The 11,315-nt window shown below is 45.7% G+C and overlaps 1 pseudogene; it reads right to left on the reverse strand.

The window, feature by feature from the left end:
- Positions 1 to 596: 596 nt before the first annotated feature.
- Positions 597 to 10,739, reverse strand: LOC146344964 (uncharacterized; annotated as a pseudogene).
- Positions 10,740 to 11,315: the final 576 nt, after the last annotated feature.

An 11,315-nucleotide genomic window follows, 5' to 3' on the forward strand; every position in this document is an offset into this window, starting at 1 on the left:
GCTCCTGACAGACCAGTACAAACTTTCGGATCTGTATGAGAGTGGATTTTCTGCACCAAAACCAGCAACCACTTATCAATGTTTGTATATGACAATTTTTCCCATAAACAGTTTCTTTCTATTAGATCAAATGCAGAAGTAAAGTCCACAAAGGCTACATACAGTCTGCCTCCAGGCCTATTCAGACTTTTACAAATCAGATGGGACAGCACAAAACATTGGTCAATTGTGCTCCTCCCCTGCCGAAAACCCGCTTGTTCATCTGCAAAAATGTCATTTTCTTCTCACCATGCTTCCAATTTATTCAACAGGAATCTTCCATATGCTTTAGAAACTATGTCCAAAAGGCTAATTGGCCTGTAATTCTTAGGGTCTGATCTTTCCCCCTTTTTGTACAGCGGAACTATAATGCTGGACCCCCACCCAGCAGGGATGATTCCAGTTAGATTAATATGTGAAAACAACTTCGCCAGCACTGGGGCCCACCAGGCAAGATTGCATTTAAATAATTCTTGGGGGATCATATCTTCACCAGGTGCTTTGCCGGATAACAGGTTATGGAGTAAATGTTTGATCTCCAAGACTGAGACCAGTGGCTAGTCAGGGAGATCCATACAAGCAGAATTAACCTCTATAGGGGTGGTTCCTTGGAAAATGTTTTCAAAATGTTGTTGCCATAATGAACCAGGGATTTGAGATTCTAATTTGAGCATGGAAAAGTGTAGCTCTGAATTTATCAAATTCCAAAATTTGACATTATCTTTTTGTCTTGCTGCCGATCCCAACTCCATCCATCTTTGTCTAATAGACTCCACCTTCTTCTTTTTCATTAGAAACTTATTAGATGAATGGGTTGTAATTAAAGTCTTATAACACTCCTCTGATCTGAAGTGCTTAAAGCTATGGATAATCCTTGCTAATTCTTTTTTCATGTTCCTGCATTCCTTATCATACTAGCTGGTTCTACCTGGGCGGGGGGCAGGCATGGGACCAGATTGTACCAGAAAAGGTTTTAGGTACTTCGTACCTGGCAATTTTCTGGTAACCCTCCAAGACCTCCAAATGATACACTAGAATCTGATTTCTCAGTCCCAGTAAAGTTGGGCTATATAACAAGTCAGTTATCACTGAACTCGTGGACTCAGACCATTTGAGCCGTCTATGGCCGGTAGGGATGTATGAAAGTCACTTACCTTTCAACAAAATTTGATTCGAGGTGGGGGGGAGGCGCTCCATCCCTCCCCCCCCAAATCCTGGCCGGCCGGGTCCGCAAATGGCGGCGGCTGTAGCCACCGCCGTTTGCATCCCTGCAGTCAGCCATGATAGGCTACGTAAATGTTTACGTAGCCTATCACGGCTGAGTAAAAAAAACAAAAACAAATGCGCGTACACAAATGGCAGTGCCCATTTGTACACAAATGGCAGCGTTCCTTATTTTGGCACATGTAGTCTACGTAAACATTTACGTAGACTACGGCGAAAATAAGGGGAATGCAAATAGCGTAGACACTACACTATTTGCGTTCCCCTTATTTTCGCCGTAGTCTACGTAAATGTTTACGTAGACTAGACGTGCCAAAATAAGGAATGCAAATGGCGGCGCCCATGGGTGCCGCCATTTGCGTACACACAGTGGGTTTTTTTTTTCTCAGCCGTGATAGGCTACATAAACATTTACGTAGCCTATCACGGTATTTTTTAAAAATCTAGCCATGATAGGCTACCTAAATCTTGACGTAGCCTATCATGTTTTTTTGTTTGGGGGTTTTTTTTTTACTGGAAATGGCGGCAGCCGGTCAGAAGACCGGCCGCCGCAGCCGCCACCGAACCGCCGCCGAACCACCGCCGGAGCCACCGCCGCCAGGAAGATTCGCCCAAGGTAAGTCCCGTCCCGGGGGGGGCGGGGGGCAGACCATTTCACCACCGATTTCAGGGGGCCAAATGCGCTGGCATTCGGCCTCCCCGAGATTCGTGGAGAAATTCTCTGACATCCCTAAGGCCGGCAGTGACCATTTCAAAAGAATATGCTTTTTTCCTGAGTTGGCTTAACTGGCAATTGGATGACAAGCTTAAAAGGAAGATAGTCGCTCTCTGGCCAATCTTCAACTGAGAAACTTTTTACATCTGGGATTAGATTTGGAGAAATCAAAAAATAATCTACTACACTGGCTTTCCTAGAAGAAAGGAATGTGTAATGCCCAGAAGATATATTGTATCTTTCAAACTACCATTCAAAATTAATAGGAAACACTTGTAACACAGCATAATAAGGCTACGACCATTCCTGTTAAACTTCCTGTCTTGAGAATGCCTGTCCAGACAGAATAGGTCATCCAGGCAAAGACCAAAATGTTTGAACAGCTCTGAATTAGTTTGTCCTATCCGAGCATTTAGGTCACCTCCCAAAATAATGTGGGAGTTGTCAGACTGGCACTCGTAATTTCCCAGAGCAGATTCCAAAGATAACCACACAACTTGGAGTGACGGTGATGAGTTCTCTGGTGGAACATAAGCATTAATACAGAAAAGGGAGGTACCGTTAGTGATAACCTGTAACATGAGGGTGTTATTATGCAACTGGGGTTCTATCATTCAGCAGCTACCATCTAGTTCTACTGAAACAAACACTGCCAGCCCACCACAGCAGCAGCCCCTTTTATGACGTCTGACAGTGGCTTTAGAGAATGCGGTGTGACCCTGCAATTTTAGACAGGAAACGTCCTCCACCCAAGTTTCTTGTAAGAAAATTATCTGAAACTGTTGTAGGTATGTAATGACCTCTTTATCCACTATCTGGCCATGCCAACCAGAAATATTCCAAGACAGAATCTTTAGATCTAAATATGTTTTTTCAACCTGTCTGCTGCTTAGTCAACAGTTTAAAGAGACTGGGTGGGATCGAGGGGCAGAGCAAATGTCCAAGGGAGGAGTTATCCCTGAATAGGAGTTCACCAGTGGTGAAGTGGGAACACCCCTCTCATCTCTCACGAGGGAGAACAAAGAATCTTGCAGAAAAAGTAGACCCCTAATGGATAATTCCTGTGCCTTGGGTGGCAGAAGCTTAAATCATGCTAACAAAGCAGCTTCATTTGGGGGCAGTAGTTTTTCCAAGGTAGCTAATCCTTCATGCAAATGCAACTTGAATGAAGACTGAGCGTTCACTTCACCCTGTGACTTATCCCCTCTATTCTTCTGATGGTAGTCAGCAATTCCTGAAGAGAGCACAACTTAATCAGTACAGTACCTCCCCTTGTTCAGGGGTAGACAAACCCTGGAAGTGCTTCACCAGGTCTGCTTCTTCCTCTGTGAAGTTAGACCTAAATTTTACCAGCACTTACAGGTTTAGGGCAGTGCCTAAGATGCGAGTAGTGCAATGCAACCTGCTCCACAGGGTTGTTAGCCGACTGAGGAATTATATTTCTCACTAATTTATATAATGCTGCTTGCTGCCTATTTTGGTTCCTAGAGTTACCCACCCTAGTTTGGCTGCATTGTTTGAGGTAATCTCCAGAAGGTAATGTACTATGTTTTCCCTCGGAGGTTACTTGAGGGGCTTCCCCCTGGAGCCTAACTGGGATGGGTTTAGCAATATTCCTGAAGTATCTGGTAACCAATATCCCCTTCCTCTCCAACACTGGTCTGCTCTTTAGGATGTAATTAACAGCATGTATGTCTGCAAATGAGGCCAGAATTCTGGAGCTTGAGAGGTATTCTCCTTCTATTATATCCAGGGAAATAAGGTCCTTAAGACCAGAATGCCTCGGTGCCTGCAAAAAGTCTTCTGTCTTATTTCTATGAGTTGAATAAGCCTTGGGCAGAACCAAATTTGAGAAGACTAGATGGCTTCTCATTAAAATCAGACAGGATTGGACTCTTATCAAATTGTGGAGGTCTTTGACATGTGATTGATTGCGCCTGTTGTAGATATATAATGACTCCTGTTTGCTCTTGTTTCAAAACTAGGCCAATGGGTTCTGTCTGTGTACTGGATTCCTGAGTAATTTTGAACTGTGGGCTGGGGGAGTACATTTGTATTTTCTCCCTTTTGAGATGCTTGACCTGCCTCACTGGCTTGTCCTTCATTTCAGAATCCTGACTGTCATCTGGTACTGTTAATAGTGAGTTAAACTTTAACCCTTTTGCCTTCTTGAGAACATTTACTCTATTTGATGACAATTTGCCAGCCCCTACTCCCAATCTTTTGTTAAATGTAGGGATGTTGGAGAATTCCGCCACGGACTCCAGTGAGGCCGGATTCTAAAGAATTCCCCTGGAGTCCGTGGCGGAATGGAGCAATCCCCCCTGCCACCCCGCAAACCTCCCCGGAACAGACCTATCTGGTGGCGGCGGCAGCTCCAGCGGCGGCTCCGGTGGTTGCGGTGGTGGCTCTGGTGGCAGCTCCGGGTCATCTTCTGATACTGCCGGGCTGCGGCCGCAAATGGCGGCTGCTACGCCATTTGCGTCCCTGCCTTTTGCCATGATAGGCTACGTAAATACTTACATAGCATATCACGACCTAATGCAAGGACGCAAATGGCAGCCGCTACGATGGCCGCCATTTGCGGCTGCAGCAGCCCGGCAGTAGCCAGAAGTCTAGCTGTGGCCGGCCCTGGCCGGCAGCTCCGCAGCCTTGCCGTGGGGAGGACCAGATCGCCTCCCCCTCCATCGAGGATTCCAAAGGACGTGGGGAGGACTAGATCGCCTCCCCCCCCCGGACCCCAACGGAACAAGGTAAGTGGAGTTTCGTACACCCCTAGCTAAATGCACATTTAGTTTTCCTTAGGTTCCTCCTCTTGAGGAACCTATTACCAGGATTTTGACTGCTCTTTAAAACCCTGCCTGACTTGTATTTTGTAGGGATGTACGAATCCCTTACCTTGATGCCTGATGTTTATATGATGTTTATATGCGAGAAGGCCATCCACTACGCTATTTGCATTCCCCTTATTTTCGCCGTAGTCTACGTAAATGTTTACATAGACTACAGGGACCAAATAAGGAACACAAATGGTGGCTCCCTATTGGGGCTGCCATTTGCGTATGCGCTTTTTTTTTTCTTTTTCAAAGTCACCCGTGATAGGCTACGTGACGATTTATGTAGCCTATCACGGCTGACTTTGGAGATCTAGCCGTGATAGGCTACGTTAATCATTACATAGCCTATCACAGGGTTTTTGTTTTTTTTTTACTTTCCTTGTAATGGCGGCGGCGGCAGCCGGTCGAAAGACCAGCTGCTGCCCCCACCCCTGACGAAGACCCGACGAACCGCAGCCGGGACCCACCGCCGGGAGGGACATTTGTGAAAGGTAAGTCACATCCCGGGGGGGGCGGGGGGGTGGAGAATTTCACCGCTGATTTCGGGGGGGCCGAATGCGTTGGCACTCAGACCCCCAAAGTTTCAGGGAGAAATTCTCCCCCATCCCTACTCATAAGTCATGCCCAGTTCTAAACTGCAACAAGGGCAATTCAGTCATCACTAATCGGGGGCTGGGGTGGGGGAGCTTCACGGCAACAGAATGAGAAGCACTTTGGTGTATTATACAGATTTTCATGGTGTACCATACTTTTAAAATCCAGTATTTAGGGGTCACACAGAGCTTGAAAGGGACATACCTCTAGGTGGGGTGGGGAGAGTAGAACAGAATATCATCAAATTGGCAGGGGCTGCTCAACCAATGAAAGAGGCTTGTTTCCTGTCCAGCTCCAGGCTCCATCCTGCTATATTATTATGAATGGAGAACAACTATTTTCTTCCCATGTGTAGGGATGGTGGAGAATTTCTCCCCGAAACTTCGGGGGGCCGAGCGCCAACGTGTTCGGCCCCCTGAAAAAGTTTCGGGGAGAAATTCTCCCCGCCCCCCGCGCACACCCCCCCCGGGATGGGACTTACCTTTCCCGAATGTCCCTCCCGGCGGCGGGTCCCGGCAGCGGTTTGTCGGGTCTTCGTCAGGGGCGGGGGCGGCAGCCGATCTTTCGACCGGCTGCCGCCGCCGCCATTCCAATAAAAGTAAATAAAAAAAGCCCCCGTGATAGGCTACGTGACGATTAGCGTAGCCTATCATGGCTAGATAGACTTTGCTATCATTGCAAAGTCAGCCATGATAGGCTACGTAAATCATCACGTAGCCTATCAAGGGTGACTTAAAAAAAAAAAAAAAAAGTGCGTACAGATAATGGCGGCCCCCATAGGGAGCCGCCATTCACGTTCCTTATTTGGTCACTGTAGTCTACGTAAAGATTACGTAGACTACGGCGAAAATAAGGGCAACGCTATTTAGATTTACGTAGACTACAGCAACCAAATAAGGAGCGCGAATGGCGGCTCCCTATGGGGGCCGCCATTTGCGTACGCGCTTTTTTTTTTTTTAAGTCACCTGTGATAGGCTACGTGATTATTTACGTAGCCTATCACGGCTGACTTTGCAGATCTAGCTGTGATAGGCTATGTTAATCGTCACGTAGCCTATCACGGGGGCGTTTTTTTTTTTTTTAACTTTTAATTTCGCGGCCGGGCGAGGTGAGGCGCCTCCTCCCCGGCCTGAATTTCGGCCGGGCGAGGCGGGAAGCCTCCCCCCCGGCCTGAATTTCGGGGGGAGAGCAGTGAAGCTCCTCCCCCCCACCGCGAAAAGCTGCGAGACCAGGTAAGTGACTTTCGTGCAACCCTACCCATGTGTGGAGATTTCCCTGAAGAAGCCCAAATCTCCAATTATCTAGTGCAGCCTCTGAAGGCTCCCTATGAGAATCCCACCCACCCCAATTTTGCTGCATTCCAGCAATCTGCCATGGAGTTATTCCTCCCACCCCATTTTTCCCATGTGTGCATTTTTGCCTTGAGTTTTGCCAGACTCCTCAGTTCTCAAGTGCAGCGTCTGAAGAGTGAAGACTCCCCCTGAGAGTAGCCGCTCCCTCAGTTTCACCCCATTGCAGCAAGTTGTTGTGGAGTTATTGCTCCCCCTTTCCCCAATGTGCACACTTTTGAATGAAGAAGCCAGAATCCCCAATTGTCCAATGCAGCATCTGAAGGCTCCCTATGAGACCATCCCACATCCCCAATTTCACCCCATTCCAGCAAACTGTCACTGAGTAATTGCTTCCATACACACACCCTTTCTCCTTCTCTGGACACTTTTTCCCTGCTTGCAATAACAGTTTCCCGAGACCTCGCCAGATCAGAGAAGTGACTTATTATAAGGTATCCAATACACTAAGGGTGTAAGGGTGTTATGTAAAAACATCAAAGAAGAAACTTTCCACAATATTGGAGATGCAATTTAACAAAACAATGGAGAAGTGAAGTAATGCAAACATCAGAGAAGCGCATTATCATGGAGGCTAATTACTACCACTTGTAAAGTGAAATGGGAGGGGAGGGTGATTGTGAAGGCTGGAAAGGCTCAGCGAGGTCACGGTCAGGTGAAAGACACACCCCTGGGCAGGGCTATCATGCTCAACTAAATGCAGATGATAGGTGTGCATAGCACCAGAAGCTCAGGAAACTCAAATTAATGAAATAAAACAGAGAAAAAGTCATCTCAGAAAATCTGTCGTTTCCACCGGAAATCTGCACGTGGCTGCGAATTGGCCATGATATCATGTGCCATGAACAACCTAGAAATGCTCCCAATGTGCAGCAAATTCCCTGTGAGGACAGCTCCCAGGACTAGCTTTAAATGGAACAGAACAAAATCTGTCTATCCAGATTGCCTTTGGCAGATGTTACAATTGCAGAGGCAAGCAGAGACTTGTATTGGAAAGTTCTGTGGAAAGGCTTTTTCTGAGAAAGTGGTAATATACACTGCTAGATGAAGTAAATTGTTAGAACCTGTGGATCAGGAAAAAAACACTAAATGCCTTTAAAAGGATGTTTTGTTGCATCAAAACAGAATCTAGACAAATTTAGGGTGCAATCCTATGCATGTTTAGACAGAAAAGGCCTACAACTCCCATCATGCCCCCACCCAGCCATGCATAAGATTGCACCCTTAGTGTATTGGATTCCTTATAATAAGTAACTAAGCTTTTGAGAAGCTTTATTTCCAAGACAATCTCCTTGCAAGAATGTTTAGGAATACATTCCCTTGAGATTGCAGAGATCCCTACTAAAGTTAGAAGAGGTTCATTCAGATGTAGGGGTGGGGACTGTTGGTCATATCATGAGTTTGTCCCAAGATGTGATGCCACAAGGGACAATTCAGGAGAGCTGAAATTAGAAAGCAGTCAGTCAGAAAGAACAAAGGTGGCAGTTTCTAAATAATGCTGTTAGGCGTGCACACAACTTAGTGGACTTGCTAATTAGCTTTTTGTTCACATTTAATCCCACTTCTCAGGGGGGTGACACAGCAGAAGTACCAATGTGGACAGAGCATTTCAATGAAGTTTTGATACTCTTGTGCATCTTTTGCTTTAAAATGAAGGAAAGGGGCTTCCAAACCAGCCATTGTTTTCTGCTCAGTTCTTTTCATTTAACTGCTTTGGGAATGGTGTCCTCTTCACTCCTTCCAGGCTGATAGATGCAATATACAACAGTGCTTCTGCATCTTTAATAGGAGCATAGAAAGAGAATTTAGATGGCTTTAAAGGGGGATTAGACAAATTCATGGAGGATAGGCTATCAACGGGTGCTAGTTATGATGGCTATATGCTGCCTCCAAGATCACAGGCAGCATGTCTCTGATACCAGTTGCTGGGGAACCCAAGTGTGAAGGTGTTATTGCACACATGTCCTGCTTATTGGCTTCCCTTAGACACCTGGTTGGTTGGTCACTCTGAGGAACAGGACACTGAACTAGATAGGCATCTGGTGTGAATTAGCAGGACTCTTCCCATGTTCTTAGCAATAATTCTTTCTCAGTGCCTATAAAGCTTACCTAAAAAACTATTGTGGTGGGGGTGGGAGGTATTTAACTTGATTGTTGTCTATATTATGCTAGGGATGGTTGAGAATTTGGTTTCAGTTTGGTTTTGATAAGAATTAATGAAATTCATAAAGCTCTCCATATTCTGGACAAAAAGAACTGATTTTTTTAAAAAAATTAATATGGGAGAAAACAAAACTGCCAGATTTGTTCATCCACACCCCATGCTTTGGATGATTAATCTTAAAAGTCTGGCTTTGAATCCCTGTGTATTCAGCCATGTTTGTGGTGTTGAATTAGGGTTGCCAATTGCCATCTCTTTTTCTGACAGGCTCATCATCTTTGACAGCTATATGGTAGACAGGGACAACATAACTCTTTCCATGTGGGGAGTAGCTGTACTTATTGGATTTGGCTGGTGCAGTTGGGTGAGAGTTTCATTTTCGTTTGTTTCAATAGGGATTTGCCAAAATTGTCAAAACTGTTTCTCTCCCAAATTATGAAGAACTTGAGATTTTAAACATTTGAATGTGGAAGAAAGAGGAACTGACAGATTCATCCATCCTTATTCATTGCCCCTATTTGGAATCTCCAGTGTTAAATGTCACTTTCAGACCATATTCTGTTGTTGGATCTGAGACACTAAGGGAGCAATCCTGTGTCCCCTAGACAGGTCTGGAGGACATAGGATAGTATGGTTTCCTGAATCCAAGCTTAAAGACAGGGCTCTGAACTCTGACCCAGGAAACCACAGTCCCTGCCCCCTCCCAGTCTCTCCACCTCGTAGCCAGTGTGGAGAGAACCGTGCCGGCTATCGCTCCACGATCAGTAAACAGAGCATGGAGATGGAGGAAAGGGCTCATTCCTGTGGTCAGGGAGGGGAGGAGACCAGGGTGGCTGGCTTACACTTTTTCCTATCACCATCCCAGCTTCCTTCCTCCTCCTCCCTGAAGCTTTCACTAGATGGGTGAAATCACCTGTCTAGGCAGTGCTCAGGGACTGTATAGCTCTTTCATAACTGAGTGTAGCTATACATGCTTCATGGCATAAACCAGGGGTGTACAACTTTTTCAGCCCCAAGGGCCACATGTGATGTTTGGCTCAAGTGTTGGGAGTCGCAAATGCTCACATGCATGCATATCCCAGCAATCCTGATAAAGATCACTCTTTTCTCACTGGTAGCAACAGTAGGGAATCAGCGATCTGTATGAGGAACACTTGGGAAGGTTTATTTTGGTCATGGCCATAGCAGGAGAGGAAAGGATTAAATACCTATGGCCCAATTGGAGTCCACCAGGAGAAAAGCTTTCAGTGTGGCAGCCCCCTTTCTTTGGAACTCCCTGCCTCTGGAGGTCAGGCAGGCACCAATGTTGTGTTATTTCTGGCACCTCCTGAAAACAGCACTGTTCCAGGAGGCATTCCTTAAGTGACCAATCACAGTTTCTATCGGCATTCTGTTTTTTATTTTTTAAAAAAGACATAATTTTAATATGGTGTTTTAATCTTTTTATTCTTCTACTGTTTTATCAGTTGTGTTCACCACTTCGTAATTTGTTTTAGATATGGAGCGGTATATAAATATTGTAAATAATACAATAAATACCCCCTCCCTTTCTGCAACCTGAGATTAAGTCCAAGATTTGCTTTTCATTGATGAAAGGTGCCTCTGCCCAGTTTGGGGGGATCCCTCCCTCTCCCCTGCACCACAGCTTGCCCCCATTCAGCAGGGTCTCCAAAACACTCTGGGCAGTATCCAACTATATAATTCTGCTAACACAAATTATGTTGTACCACGTTGCTAACTATGTTGCTAACACCACTTGCACCACGTGCAAGCCGTTGAGCATTATTCATGTGCAACCCGTTGTCCAACTTGTTGTGCATAACTCTTCTACAACCCTTTGTGCAATGTGTTGTGCAAGTCATTGTGGAATTGCTTGCACAACCAGCTGTGCAAGCGTAATGGGCAACTGCTTGCACAACAGAAAGATTCAGCGGAGCTCCACTAGCATTATTTGAGTTTGCAGAATGACACTGTTGGATACTACCCTCTGGGTAGCATTTTCAGGGGGCTGGAAGGGTTGCTGTGGGGAGGAGAGACAGACCATTTGCATGTCCCTAAATCTGGATCCAATTCATTTCACCTATCAGCCCTGCCTCCCCGAGCCCTCCAGCCTCTTCTATTTAGACTTCTTTAAACTAACAAACAAAAGTGCACATCAGATACAGAGATACATTAACACCACATCTACTATGGTCCTCACTCACTCTGTCCCACAGAAAAAAGGTTGGAAGAAGAAGCTGAGGAAATGGTGTAGTTAAAATTCAGAATAGAAGATGGGGAGTGGGCAGGCTGAGGATGGGTCCTGTGGACAATAATATGCCCACTTAATTCTGGCTCATTACTCTGAGATTTAACTATTTGCCCTGGACCTGCTGAGAAGAATTGTCAGTCTTTGA

Source organism: Heloderma suspectum, chromosome 5 (genome assembly GCF_057233095.1).
Source record: "Heloderma suspectum isolate Gila_16-S chromosome 5, 16-S_ref, whole genome shotgun sequence".
Classification (NCBI taxonomy): Eukaryota; Metazoa; Chordata; class Lepidosauria; order Squamata; family Helodermatidae; genus Heloderma; species Heloderma suspectum.